Source organism: Diabrotica undecimpunctata, unplaced genomic scaffold (genome assembly GCF_040954645.1).
Source record: "Diabrotica undecimpunctata isolate CICGRU unplaced genomic scaffold, icDiaUnde3 ctg00000575.1, whole genome shotgun sequence".
Lineage (NCBI taxonomy): Eukaryota > Metazoa > Arthropoda > Insecta > Coleoptera > Chrysomelidae > Diabrotica > Diabrotica undecimpunctata.
In genome coordinates, this window is record NW_027311890.1 from 507,501 (window position 1) to 520,441 (window position 12,941).

General features: G+C 47.4%; 1 long non-coding RNA gene across 1 annotated transcript; it reads left to right on the plus strand.

Annotated features, from left to right (window-relative positions):
- The first annotated feature begins 11,756 nt into the window (after nt 1-11,756).
- LOC140431157 (uncharacterized) lies at nt 11,757-12,579 on the plus strand. Its single transcript, XR_011949631.1, has 3 exons — nt 11,757-11,963; nt 12,019-12,190; nt 12,307-12,579. It is a non-coding gene; the product is annotated as an uncharacterized lncRNA (long non-coding RNA).
- Nucleotides 12,580-12,941: the final 362 nt, after the last annotated feature.

Sequence of the window (12,941 nt, forward strand, 5' to 3'; positions counted from 1 at the left end):
ACACGGCCGTGGCAAGAAGGTCCTGCCTGTCGTAAGAAGCGACAAATGAATAGGAGTCGAGAGGTGAAAAGTGTATGTGTCTGTGTGTGTGTGTACGTGTGTTTGTGTCTGTTTGGCTGGCAGAGATAAGAATACGGCCGAGGCAATAAGGCCCTGCCTGTCTTAAGAGGCGACTAATGGATAGGAGTCGAGAGGTGGAGAGTGTGTGCGTGTTCGTGTACGTGTGCGTGTGTGCGTGTGTGCGTGTGTGCCTGTGTGCGTGTGTTTGTGTGTGCGTGTGTGTGTGTTCGTTCGGCTCACGTAGATAAGAATACGTCCGTGGCAAGAAGGCCCTGCCTGTCTTAAGAGGCGACTAATGGATAGGAATCGAGAGGTGGAGAGTGTGTGCGTGTGCGTTTGCGTGTGTGCGTTTGTGCCTGTGTGCGTGTGTTTGTGTGTGCGTGTGTGTGTGTGTCCGGTCGGCTCGCTGAAATGAGAACACGGCCGTGGCAAGAAGGCCCTGCCTGTCGTAAGAGGCGACTAATGGGGAAGGAGTCGAGAGGTGAAGAGGGTATGTGTGCTTGCGTGTGTGTGTGTGTGTGTGAGTGTGTATGTGTCCGTTCGGCTTGCAGAGATAAGAATACGGCCGAGGCAAGAAGGCCCTGCCTGTCGTAAGTGGCGACTAATTGGTAGGAGTCGAGAGGTGAAGAGTGTATGTGTGTGTGTGTGCGTGTGTGGGTGTGTGTGTGTTTGTGCGTGTGTAAGTGTGTGTGTGTGTATGTATGCGTGTCCATTCGGCTCGCAGAGATTAGAATACGGCCGAGGCAAGAAGGCCATGCCTGTCGTAAGAGGCAACTAATGGGTAGGAGTCGAGAGGTGAAAAGTGTACGTGTGTGTGTGTGCGTGTGTGCGTGTGTGTGTGCGTGTGTGAGTGTGTGTATCCGGTCGGCTCGCAGTGATAAGGACACGTCCGTGCCAAGAAGGCCCTGCCTGTCGTAAGCGGCGACTAATGAATAGGAGTCGAGAGGTGAAGAATGTATGTGTGTGTGCGTATGTGCGTGTTTGTGTGTGTGAGTGTATGTGTGTGTGCGTGTGTGCGTGCGTGTGTGCGTGTGTGTGTGAGTGTGTGTGTATGTGTGTGTCCGTTCGGCTTGCAGAGATAAGAACACGGCCGTGGCAAGAAGTCCCTGCCTGTCGTAAGAGGAGAATAACGGGTAGGAGTCGAGAGGTGAAGAGTGTGTGCGTGTGCGTGTGCGTGTGCGTGTGTGTGTGTGCGTGTGTGTGTGTCCGTTTGGCTTGCAGAGATAAGAACACGGCCGTGGCAAGAAGTCCCTGCCTGTCGTAAGAGGCGACTAATGAATAGGAGTCGAGAGGTGAAGAGCGTATGTGTCTTTGTGTGTGTGCGTGTGTTTTTGCGTGTGTGAGTATGTGTGTGTATTTGTGTGTGTGTGTCAGTTTGGCTTGCAGAGATAAGAATACGGCCGAGGCAAGAAGGCCCTGAATGTCGTGAGAGACGACTAATAGGTAGGAGTCGAGAGGTGAAGAATGTATGTGTGTGTGCGTATGTGCGTGTTTGTGTGTGTGAGTGTATGTGTGTGTGCGTGTGTGCGTGCGTGTGTGCGTGTGTGTGTGTGTCCGTTCGGCTTGCAGATATAAGAACACGGCCGTGGCAAGAAGTCCCTGCCTGTCGTAAGAGGAGAATAATGGGTAGGAGTCGAGAGGTGAAGAGTGTATGTGTGTGTGTGCGTGTGTGCGTACGTGTGTGAGTGTATGTGTGTGTGTGTGTGTGTGAGTGTGTGTGTGTCCGTTCGGCTTGCAGAGATAAGAACACGGCCGTGGCAAGAAGTCCCTGCCTGTCGTAAGAGGAGAATAATGGGTAGGAGTCGAGAGGTGAAGAGTGTGTGCGTGTGAGTGTGCGTGTGCGTGTGTGTGTGCGTGTGTGTGTGTCCGTTCGGCTTGCAGAGATAAGAACACGGCCGTGGCAAGAAGTCCCTGCCTGTCGTAAGAGGAGAATAATGGGTAGGAGTCGAGAGGTGAAGAGTGTATGTGTGTGTCTGCGTGTGTGCGTACGTGTGTGAGTGTGTGTGTGATTGTGTGTATGTGTCAGTGTGTGTGTGTCCGGTCGGCTCGCAGAGATAAGAACACGGCCGTGGCAAGAAGTCCCTGCTTGTCGTAAGAGGCGACTAATGGATAGGAGTCGAGAGGTGGAGAGTGTGTGTGTATGCGTGTGTGTGTGTGTGTCCGTTCGGCTTGCAGAGATAAGAACACGGCCGTGCCAAGAAGTCCCTGCCTGTCGTAATAGGAGAATAATGGGTAGGAGTCGAGAGGTGAAGAGTGTATGTGTCTTTGTGTGTGTGCGTGTGTTTTTGCGTGTGTAAGTATGTGTGTGTATTTGTGTGTGTGTTACCCTTTGGCTTGCAGAGATAAGAATACGGCCGAGGCAAGAAGGCCCTGCCTGTCGTAAGAGGCGACTAATGGATAGGAGTCGAGAGGTGGAGAGTGTGTGTGTATGCGTGTGTGTGTGTGTCCGTTCGGCTTGCAGAGATAAGAACACGGCCGTGCCAAGAAGTCCCTGCCTGTCGTAATAGGAGAATAATGGGTAGGAGTCGAGAGGTGAAGAGTGTATGTGTGTGTGCGTGTGTGCGTACGTGTGTGAGTGTGTGTGTGTGAATGTGTGTGTGTGTCAGTGTGTGTGTGTCCGTTCGGCTCGCAGAGATTACAATACGGCCGTGGCAAGAAGTCCCTGCCTGTCGTAAGAGGCGACTAATGAATAGGAGTCGAGAGCTGAAGAGTGTATGTGTCTTTGTGTGTGTGCGTGTGTTTGTGTGTGTGTGAGTATGTGTGTGTATTTGTGTGTGTGTCCATTTGGCTTGCAGAGATAAGAATACGGCCGAGGCAATAAGTCCATGCCTGTCGTAAGATGCGACTAATGGGTAGGAGTCGAGAGGTGAAAAGTGTATTTGTGTGTGTGTGCGTGTGTGCGTGTGTGCGTGTGTGTGTGCGTGGGTGCGTGTGTGTGTGTAAGTGTGTGTGTGTGTCCGTTCGGCTCGCAGAGATAAGAACACGGCCGTGGTAAGAAGTCCCTGCCTGTCGTAAGAGGCGACTAATGAATAGGAGTCGAGAGGTGAAGAGTGTATGTGTCTTTGTGTGTGTGCGTGTGTTTGTGTGTGTGTGAGTATGTGTGTGTATTTGTGTGTGTGTCCGTTTGGCTTGCAGAGATAAGAATACGGCCGAGGCAAGAAGGCCCTCTCTCTTGTAAGGGGCGACTAATAGGTAGGAGTCGAAAGGTGAATAGTGTATGTGTGTGTGTGTGTGCGTGTGTGGGTATGTGTGTGTTTGTGCGTGTGTGAGTGTGTGTGTGTGTATGTATGTGTGTGTCCATTCGGCTCGCAGAGATTAGAATACGGCCGACGCAAGAAGGTCATGCCTGTCTTAAGAGGCGACTAATGGATAGGAGTCGAAAGGTGGAGAGTGTATACGTGTGTGCGCGTGTGCGTGCGTGTGTGTGTGTGTTCTTGTATGTGTGTGTGTGAGTGTGTGTGTGTGTCTGGTCGGCTCGCAGAGATAACAACATGGCCGTGGCAGGAAGGCCCTGCCTGTCGTAAGATGCGACTAATGGGTAGGAGTCGAGAGGTGAAGAGTGTATATATGTGTGTGCGTGTGTGCGTGTGTGGGTTCGGTTTGCAGAGATAAGAACATGGCCGTGGCAGGAAGGCCCTGCCTGTCGTAAGATGTGACTAATGGGTAGGAGTCGAGAGGTGAAGAGTGTATGTGTGTGTGTGCGTGTGTGCGTGTGTGTGCGTGTGTGTGTGTATATGTTTGTGTCTGTTTGGCTTGCAGAGATAGGAATACGGCCGAGGCAAGAAGGCCCTGCCTCTTGTAAGGGGCGACTAATAAGTAGGAGTCGAGAGGTGAAGAGTGTATGTGTGTATGCGTGTGTGCGTGTGTGCGTGTGTGAGTATGTGTGTTTGTTAGTTCGGCTTGCAGAGATAAGAGCACAACCGAGGCAAGAAGGCCCTGCCTATCGTAAGAGGCGACTAATAGGTAGCAGTCGAGAGGTGAAGAGTGTATGTGTGTGTGTGCGTGTGAGCGTGCGTGTGTGTGTGAGTGTGAGTGTGTGTCCGTTCGGCTTGCAGAGATAAGAATACGGCCGAGGCTAGAAGGCCCTGCCTGTCGTGAGAGACGACTAATAGGTAGGAGTCGAGAGGTAAAGAATGTATGTGTGTGTGCGTGTGTGTGGCGTGTGTGCGTGCGTGTCTGTGTGAGTGTGTGTGTGTGTCCGTTAGGCTCGCAGAGATAAGAATGCGTTCGTGGCAAGAAGTCCCTGCCTGTCGTAAGAGGAGAATAATGGGCCGAAGTCGAGAGGTGAATAGTGTATGTGTGCTTGCGTGTGTGTGTTTGTGTGTGAGTGTGTGTGTGTGTCCTTTCGGCTCGCAGAGATAAGAATGCGTTCGTTGCAGGAAGGCTCTGCCTGTCTTAAGAGGCGACCAATGGATAGCACTCGAGAGGTGGAGAGTGTGTGCGTGTGCGTGTGCGTTTGCGTGTGTGCGTTTGTGCCTGTGTGCGTGTGTTTGTGTGTGCGTGTGTGTGTGTGTGTGTCCGGTCGGCTCGCTGAATTGAGAACACGGCCGTGGCAAGAAGGCCCTTCCTGTCGTAAGAGGCGACTAATGGGTAGGAGTCGAGAGGTGAAGAGTGTATTTGTGTGTGTGTGCGTGTGTGCGTGTGTGTGCGTGTGTGTGTGGGTGTGTGTGTGTCCGTTCGGCTCGCAGAGATAAGAACACGGCTGTGGCAAGAAGTCCCTGCCTGTCGTAAGAGGCGACTAATGAATAGGAGTCGAGAGGTGAAGAGTGTATGTGTCTGTGTGTGTGCGTGTGTTTGTGCGTGTGTGAGTGTGTGTCTGTATGTGTGTGTGTGTGTGTCCGTTTAGCTTGCAGAGATAAGAATACGGCCGAGGCAAGAAGGCCCTGCCTGTCTTAAGAGGCGACTAATGGATAGGAGTCGAGAGGTGGAGAGTGTGTGCGTGTGCGTGTACGTGTGCGTGTGTGCGTGTGTGCCTGTGAGCGTGTGTTTGTCTGTGCGTGTGTGTGTGTGTCCGTTTGACTCGCAGAGATAAGAACACGGCTGTGGCAAGAAGTCCCTGCCTGTCGTAAGAGGCGACTAATGAATAGGAGTCGAGAGGTGAAGAGTGTATGTGTCTGTGTGTGTGCGTGTGTTTGTGCGTGTGTGAGTGTGTGTCTGTATGTGTGTGTGTGTGTGTGTGTCCGTTTGGCTTGCAGAGATAAGAATACGTCCGTGGCAAGAAGGCCCTGCCTGTCTTAAGAGGCGACTAATGGATAGGAATCGAGAGGTGGAGAGTGTGTGCGTGTGTGCGTGTGTGCGTGTGTGCGTGTGTGCCTGTGTGCGTGTTTTTGTGTGTGCGTGTGTGTGTGTCCGTTCGGCTTGCAGAGATAAGAACACGGCCGTGGCAAGAAGTCCCTGCCTGTCGTAAGAGGAGAATAATGGGTAGAAGTCGAGAGGTGAATAGTGTATGTGTGCTTGCGTGTGTGTGTTTGTGTGTGAGTGTGTGTGTGTGTGTCCGTTCGGCTCACAGAGATAAGAATGCGTTCGTGGCAAGAAGGCCCTGCCTGTCTTAAGAGGCGACTAATGGATGGGAGTCGAGAGGTGTAGAGTGTGTGCGTGTGCGTGAGCGTTTGTGTGTGCGTTTGTGCCTGTGTGCGTGTGTTTGTGTGTGCGTGTATGTGTGTGTCCGGTCGGCTCGCTGAAATGAGAACACGGCCGTGGCAAGAAGGCCCTGCCTGTCGTAAGAGGCGACTAATGGGTAGGAGTCGAGAGGTGAAGAGGGTATGTGAGTGTGTGCGTGTGTGCGTGTGTGTGCGTGTGTGCGTGCGTGTGTGTGTGAGTGTGTTTGTCCGTTCGGCTTGCAAAGATAAGAATACGGCCGAGGCAAGAAGGCTATGCCTGTCGTAAGAGGCGACTAATGGGTAGGAGTCGAGAGGTGAAAAGTGTATTTGTGTGTGTGCGTGTGTGTGCATGTGTGCGTGCTTGTGTGTGTGAGTGTGTGTGTGTCCGTTCGGCTTGCAGAGATAAGAATACGGCCGAGGCAAGAAGGCCCTGCCTGTCTTAAGAGGTGACTAATGGATAGGAGTCGAGAGGTTGAGAGTTTGTGCGTGTGCGTGTGCGTGTGTGCGTGTGTGTGTGTGCGTGTGAGCGTGCGTGTGTGTTTGAGTGTGTGTGTATGTCCGTTCGGCTCGCAGAGATAAGAATACGGCCGAGGCAAGAAGGCTCTGCCTGTCTTAAGAGGTGACTAATGGATAGGAGTCGAGAGGTGGAGAGTGTGTGCGTGTGCGTGTGCGTGTGCGTGTGTGCATGTGTGTGTGCGTGTGAGCGTGCGTGTGTGTGTGAGTGTGTGTGTATGTCCGTTCGGCTCTCAGAGATAAGAACATGGCCGTGGCAAGAAGGCCCTGCCTGTCGTAAAGGGCGACTAATGGGTAGGAGTCGAGAGGTGAAGAGTGTATGTGTGTGTGTACGTGTGTGCGTGTGTGTGTGCGTGTGTGAGTATGTGTGTGTGTCCGTTCGGCTTGCAGAGATAAGAATACGTTTGTGGCAAGAAGTCCCTGAATGTCGTAAGAGGCGACTAATGGGTAGGAGTCGAGAGGTTAAGAGTGTATGTGTGTGTGTGTGTGTGTGAGTGTGTGTGTGTTCGTTCGGCTTGCAGAGATAAGAACACGGCCGAGGCAAGAAGACCCTGCTTGTCGTGAGAGACGACTAATAGGTAGGAGTCGAGAGGTGAAGAATGTATGTGTGTGTGCGTATGTGCGTGTTTGTGTGTGTGAGTGTATGTGTGTGTGCGTGTGTGCGTGCGTGTGTGCGTGTGTGTGTGAGTGTGTGTGTGTGTATGTGTGTGTCCGTTCGGCTTGCAGAGATAAGAACACGGCCGTGGCAAGAAGTCCCTGCCTGTCGTAAGAGGAGAATAATGGGTAGGAGTCGAGAGGTGAAGAGTGTGTGCGTGTGCGTGTGCGTGTGTGTGTGTGCGTGTGTGTGTGTGTCCGTTTGGCTTGCAGAGATAAGAACACGGCCGTGGCAAGAAGTCCCTGCCTGTCGTAAGAGGCGACTAATGAATAGGAGTCGAGAGGTGAAGAGCGTATGTGTCTTTGTGTGTGTGCGTGTGTTTTTGCGTGTGTGAGTATGTGTGTGTATTTGTGTGTGTGTGTCAGTTTGGCTTGCAGAGATAAGAATACGGCCGAGGCAAGAAGGCCCTGAATGTCGTGAGAGACGACTAATAGGTAGGAGTCGAGAGGTGAAGAATGTATGTGTGTGTGCGTATGTGCGTGTTTGTGTGTGTGAGTGTATGTGTGTGTGCGTGTGTGCGTGCGTGTGTGCGTGTGTGTGTGTCCGTTCGGCTTGCAGATATAAGAACATGGCCGTGGCAAGAAGTCCCTGCCTGTCGTAAGAGGAGAATAATGGGTAGGAGTCGAGAGGTGAAGAGTGTATGTGTGTGTGTGCGTGTGTGCGTACGTGTGTGAGTGTATGTGTGTGTGTGTGTGTGTGTGAGTGTGTGTGTGTCCGTTCGGCTTGCAGAGATAAGAACACGGCCGTGGCAAGAAGTCCCTGCCTGTCGTAAGAGGAGAATAATGGGTAGGAGTCGAGAGGTGAAGAGTGTGTGCGTGTGAGTGTGCGTGTGCGTGTGTGTGTGCGTGTGTGTGTGTCCGTTCGGCTTGCAGAGATAAGAACACGGCCGTGGCAAGAAGTCCCTGCCTGTCGTAAGAGGAGGATAATGGGTAGGAGTCGAGAGGTGAAGAGTGTATGTGTGTGTCTGCGTGTGTGCGTACGTGTGTGAGTGTGTGTGTGATTGTGTGTATGTGTCAGTGTGTGTGTGTCCGCTCGGCTCGCAGAGATAAGAACTCGGCCGTGGCAAGAAGTCCCTGCTTGTCGTAAGAGGCGACTAATGAATAGGAGTCGAGAGATGAAGAGTGTATGTGTCTTTGTGTGTGTGCGTGTGTTTTTGCGTGTGTAAGTATGTGTGTGTATTTGTGTGTGTGTTACCCTTTGGCTTGCAGAGATAAGAATACGGCCGAGGCAAGAAGGCCCTGCCTGTCGTAAGGGGCGACTAATGGATAGGAGTCGAGAGGTGGAGAGTGTGTGTGTATGCGTGTGTGTGTGTGTGTCCGTTCGGCTTGCAGAGATAAGAACACGGCCGTGCCAAGAAGTCCCTGCCTGTCGTAATAGGAGAATAATGGGTAGGAGTCGAGAGGTGAAGAGTGTATGTGTGTGTGCGTGTGTGCGTACGTGTGTGAGTGTGTGTGTGTGAATGTGTGTGTGTGTCAGTGTGTGTGTGTCCGTTCGGCTCGCAGAGATTAGAATACGGCCGTGGCAAGAAGTCCCTGCCTGTCGTAAGAGGCGACTAATGAATAGGAGTCGAGAGGTGAAGAGTGTATGTGTCTTTGTGTGTGTGCGTGTGTTTGTGTGTGTGTGAGTATGTGTGTGTATTTGTGTGTGTGTCCGTTTGGCTTGCAGAGATAAGAATACGGCCGAGGCAATAAGTCCATGCCTGTCGTAAGATGCGACTAATGGGTAGGAGTCGAGAGGTGAAGAGTGTATTTGTGTGTGTGTGCGTGTGTGCGTGTGTGCGTGTGTGTGTGCGTGGGTGCGTGTGTGTGTGTGTAAGTGTGTGTGTGTGTCCGTTCGGCTCGCAGAGATAAGAACACGGCCGTGGCAAGAAGTCCCTGCCTGTCGTAAGAGGCGACTAATGAATAGAAGTCGAGAGGTGAAGAGTGTATGTGTCTTTGTGTGTGTGCGTGTGTTTGTGTGTGTGTGAGTATGTGTGTGTATTTGTGTGTGTGTCCGTTTGGCTTGCAAAGATAAGAATACGGCCGAGGCAAGAAGGCCCTCTCTCTTGTAAGTGGCGACTAATAGGTAGGAGTCGAAAGGTGAATAGTGTATGTGTGTGTGTGTGTGTGCGTGTGTGGGTATGTGTGTGTTTGTGCGTGTGTGAGTGTGTGTGTGTATGTATGTGTGTGTCCATTCGGCTCGCAGAGATTAGAATACGGCCGACGCAAGAAGGTCATGCCTGTCTTATGAGGCGACTAATGGATAGGAGTCGAAAGGTGGAGAGTGTATACGTGTGTGCGCGTGTGCGTGCGTGTGTGTGTGTGTTCTTGTATGTGTGTGTGTGAGTGTGTGTGTGTTTGTGCGTGTGTAAGTGTGTGTGTGTGTATGTATGCGTGTCCATTCGGCTCGCAGAGATTAGAATACGGCCGAGGCAAGAAGGCCATGCCTGTCGTAAGAGGCAACTAATGGGTAGGAGTCGAGAGGTGAAGAGTGTATGTGTGTGTGTGCGTGTGTGCGTGTGTGTGTGCGTGTGTGAGTGTGTGTGTCCGGTCGGCTCGCAGTGATAAGGACACGTCCGTGCCAAGAAGGCCCTGCCTGTCGTAAGCGGCGACTAATGCGTAGGAGTCGAGAGGTGAAGAGTGTATGTGTGTAAGTGCGTGTGTGCGTGTGTATGCGTGTGTGAGTGTGTGTGTGTGTGTCCAGTCGGCTCTCAGGGATAAGAACACGGCCGTGGCAAGAAGGCCCTGCCTTTCGTAAGAGGCGACTAATGGGTAGGAGTCGAGAGGTGAAGAGTGTATGTGTGTGTGAGTGTGCGTGTGTGTGCGTGTGTGAGTGTGTGTGTGTATTTGTGTGTGTTATAACCTTCAATTTAGGTTTATTAAGTTTCGGTTGTCCCAGATGTCAACCGTTGTAGCTCCGGTTCACTCAAGTGGAGACGGGAGTGAGTATATCTCAAATCTGGGATGTTAAAAATGTAAAATTTAATTGTCAGGCGCCAGTCAGATTTATCTGAGCCATAAAGTTTCTTTCCCTAACCTAAATCTGACAAAAGTAGGAAAAAAAGAGACAACCTTAACTTACATTCGTTTATTTAAAAAAAAAATGTGCGAAGAACCACACTTGGTTTCAATATGAAAAGTAAATGTCAAAAACATATGTTTACACGTCGGATAAAATTTAGACCGCAGTACTAATTTTAAAATTATAATCAAGTTACAAATTACAACCTTAATCCCCTTTACTATTCGAAACAACTTTTGTACTATTTCTCCCCCAGACTATTTAAAATTTTAAGTAATGTTATTAATTATTTAATCACATAAAAATAGTAGAAAATGAAAGTATACCTATGTATAACAATCTGCCATTTTAGCAGATGAATAAAACTTTACTTCAGGGAAATACCTCAAGTTATAGGCATTGGATCCAAGGCGAACAACAGATGGGTAAATTAAGTTACAACACTACAGCATAGCTGCTTTAAGTTTAAAAGTGTGCCCAAATATTGTACATAGGCATTTACAAAATGTTTAATCAACTTTAAAGTGAAAAAAATTATTACTTAGTTAATAGATTTAAATGAAAATTTGCATCAAGAATTTTATTAATCAATATTTCAAACCCGCAAAATTTAAATGTAAGTTAAAAAGTCAGTTAAATAAAACTAAAAACTTATCAAGTCTCCTCCGCTTCCTTCTACCATCCTAACACTGGATGTGTAACTCCAAGGGAAAAGATACATGGAAAAGTGCTTCCATAAACTTCACCAAAATCATTTTTGAATAAAGCAAAAGCAAACTGCTACAGACTTCTACATACGAACCCAAGCTGTACAGTCTCAAATCCATACAAAAACCAGGAATTGGTGGTCTGGATTGTAAAATAAAACCCCAAATACTAAAGATCCAGACGCAGAAATCTCCAGATACTGAAAACTGCCCTAAAAATACCATCAAGTATTAGTACATGAAGTGAACCTTCAGATCCCTTCCCAATACTTTCCAAAAACTAGTTAGAACTGATATTCTTAGGTACAAAGAAAAAAAAATGATTAACTAAAAAGACACAAAGTTTCTGAACTGTGAAAATGAACAAAATATTATGTTACAGTGAAGCTGAATTACTGAAAATTACAGATCTAAACCTCCCTGACCCCTTTTCTGTAATAGAAAGTTAATATACAAAAATAAATAGATCTAGAAATGCTTTACAACAGAAATGTAAAATAATCTCATTTACCTCAATTTGAGAGCGTTTCCAAAATTAATCGACGTTTCAATAATATTCCAACAAGATAAGCAGCCTGTATACTTCCTCCAAAATGCTGTGACCACAGGGTTAAAACTCCCTTAACAGGTTAAAAAGCATGATACATCACAAATACCAAATTTCCATCAAAATCTTGCGAAACTCCAAAAATACAACTATCAGAGGCTTCTTAAATAATAATAGACGAACTTCTTAATCTCCACAATCCGTGATGGTTTCAAATTACCATATATTAAATTAGAATTCGTCACTCACACCTGTTAATCATGCAGACATTTTAACGTCAAAATCAGAAGTGAGAAGTGCAAACGACGGACCCCGGAAACTGTCAAATCCTTGGGACACAATAGAACTACCAAAACACATCGACCATTGAAGTGATAGCCCCGAACGGCCGGATGACGTCATAAATCAAATCACCAATTTGAGTACAGTGTCTTTCACATGCTCTAACAATTCCTCATGCTAATCGGAGCGACAAAACTAAGTTGTCATTCGTACTCGTACGACGAGTAAAGAGCAAAACACACCACTCGTGAAACGACACAGCGGACGTCCCCTGAACTACAGTCTAATAGCCCAATACCTGAGATATACGAAAAATCAAAACAGAAGAAAGAAGAACTGATTGATAACCAAACATATTTTATTATTTATTATGAATGATGAAACGACTTTAATCAATTACAAAAGTGATAGAAAATAGTGTCTAATCGTAATTCTACTGATGAGAATGGGTAAACTCGACATTCTCAGTCCTGTGTAATACCTTACAAGAAAAGTTCTATTGCAAACCACCAGATGTTAACAACCAAAATAAAAGATTACTACTTAGCAAAACAAGATAAATGAATGTTAAATACATTTCTACTAAACACTCTAAACAGGTATGAATCAAACAACTACATACAGTCTGTTCTAATTATTATTAATATGTTTTAGAGAATATTATCTCAAGGAATCAAACTTCCTAATAAATTATAGCATTTATCAAGCTGAAATATTTTAGAGGATTTCTCTAAGAGGTTTTATGCTTTCCATATAAACACCCTAACAAGTTATAGTACCTGTCAGACTGAAGCGGGCTGATTTTGGACTATCAAGAGACACACAGGTATGTACACACAATAGCCCCACGGTTACTTAAAACTAGAGTAAAAACCACATAGAGAACCCCAATTATACCCAAAATAAGAAACAAAAATAGCTAATAATAAATAACCTTTTTAGCAAAGTTTTCAACAAGTGGACGCTAACACAACAACTTGTCATGATGGTCGATAGAAATATAGTTACAGCCAGTACCCTTAACCGAATGAGGTAGCAAAGTGGACAAAACCTTTGGGCTGACAGTTAAAGTAAAAATGAAAAAAAAACTCTCAGAAAGACATTTCACTACCTATAAGGAACTATACAATATCTACACTTAGAAATTTCATATACTTTATTATGTAACAATGTTAAATAAATCACATAACAGGTACAAATTTACTTAATATATATCCAAATTACACTAACAATCCTAGGGTCAAAATAAATCTGTTACATTTCCCCCTTACTTCAAGAAAATTTACTCCAGTAAATTTTCATCAGCGCTAGCTGACTTCAAATCCTTGACATTCCATACGCCCTTGCTAATTCCGTTACTATCCATTATTTCGTAAGTCCATGGAGATACCCGTTTCTTGACGTAAAATGGTCCAATATACCTAGGTGCCAACTTAGCCGTGTAATAGCGAGCTTTATCCGAAAGAGGATAATTCTTCCGCCAAACCATCTGATGAAGTAAAAACTGTTCATCCCTTCTCCGTAAATCGTACCTCTGCTTATTCCTGGCCGCAGCCTTTGCTATCCTATCCCTAACG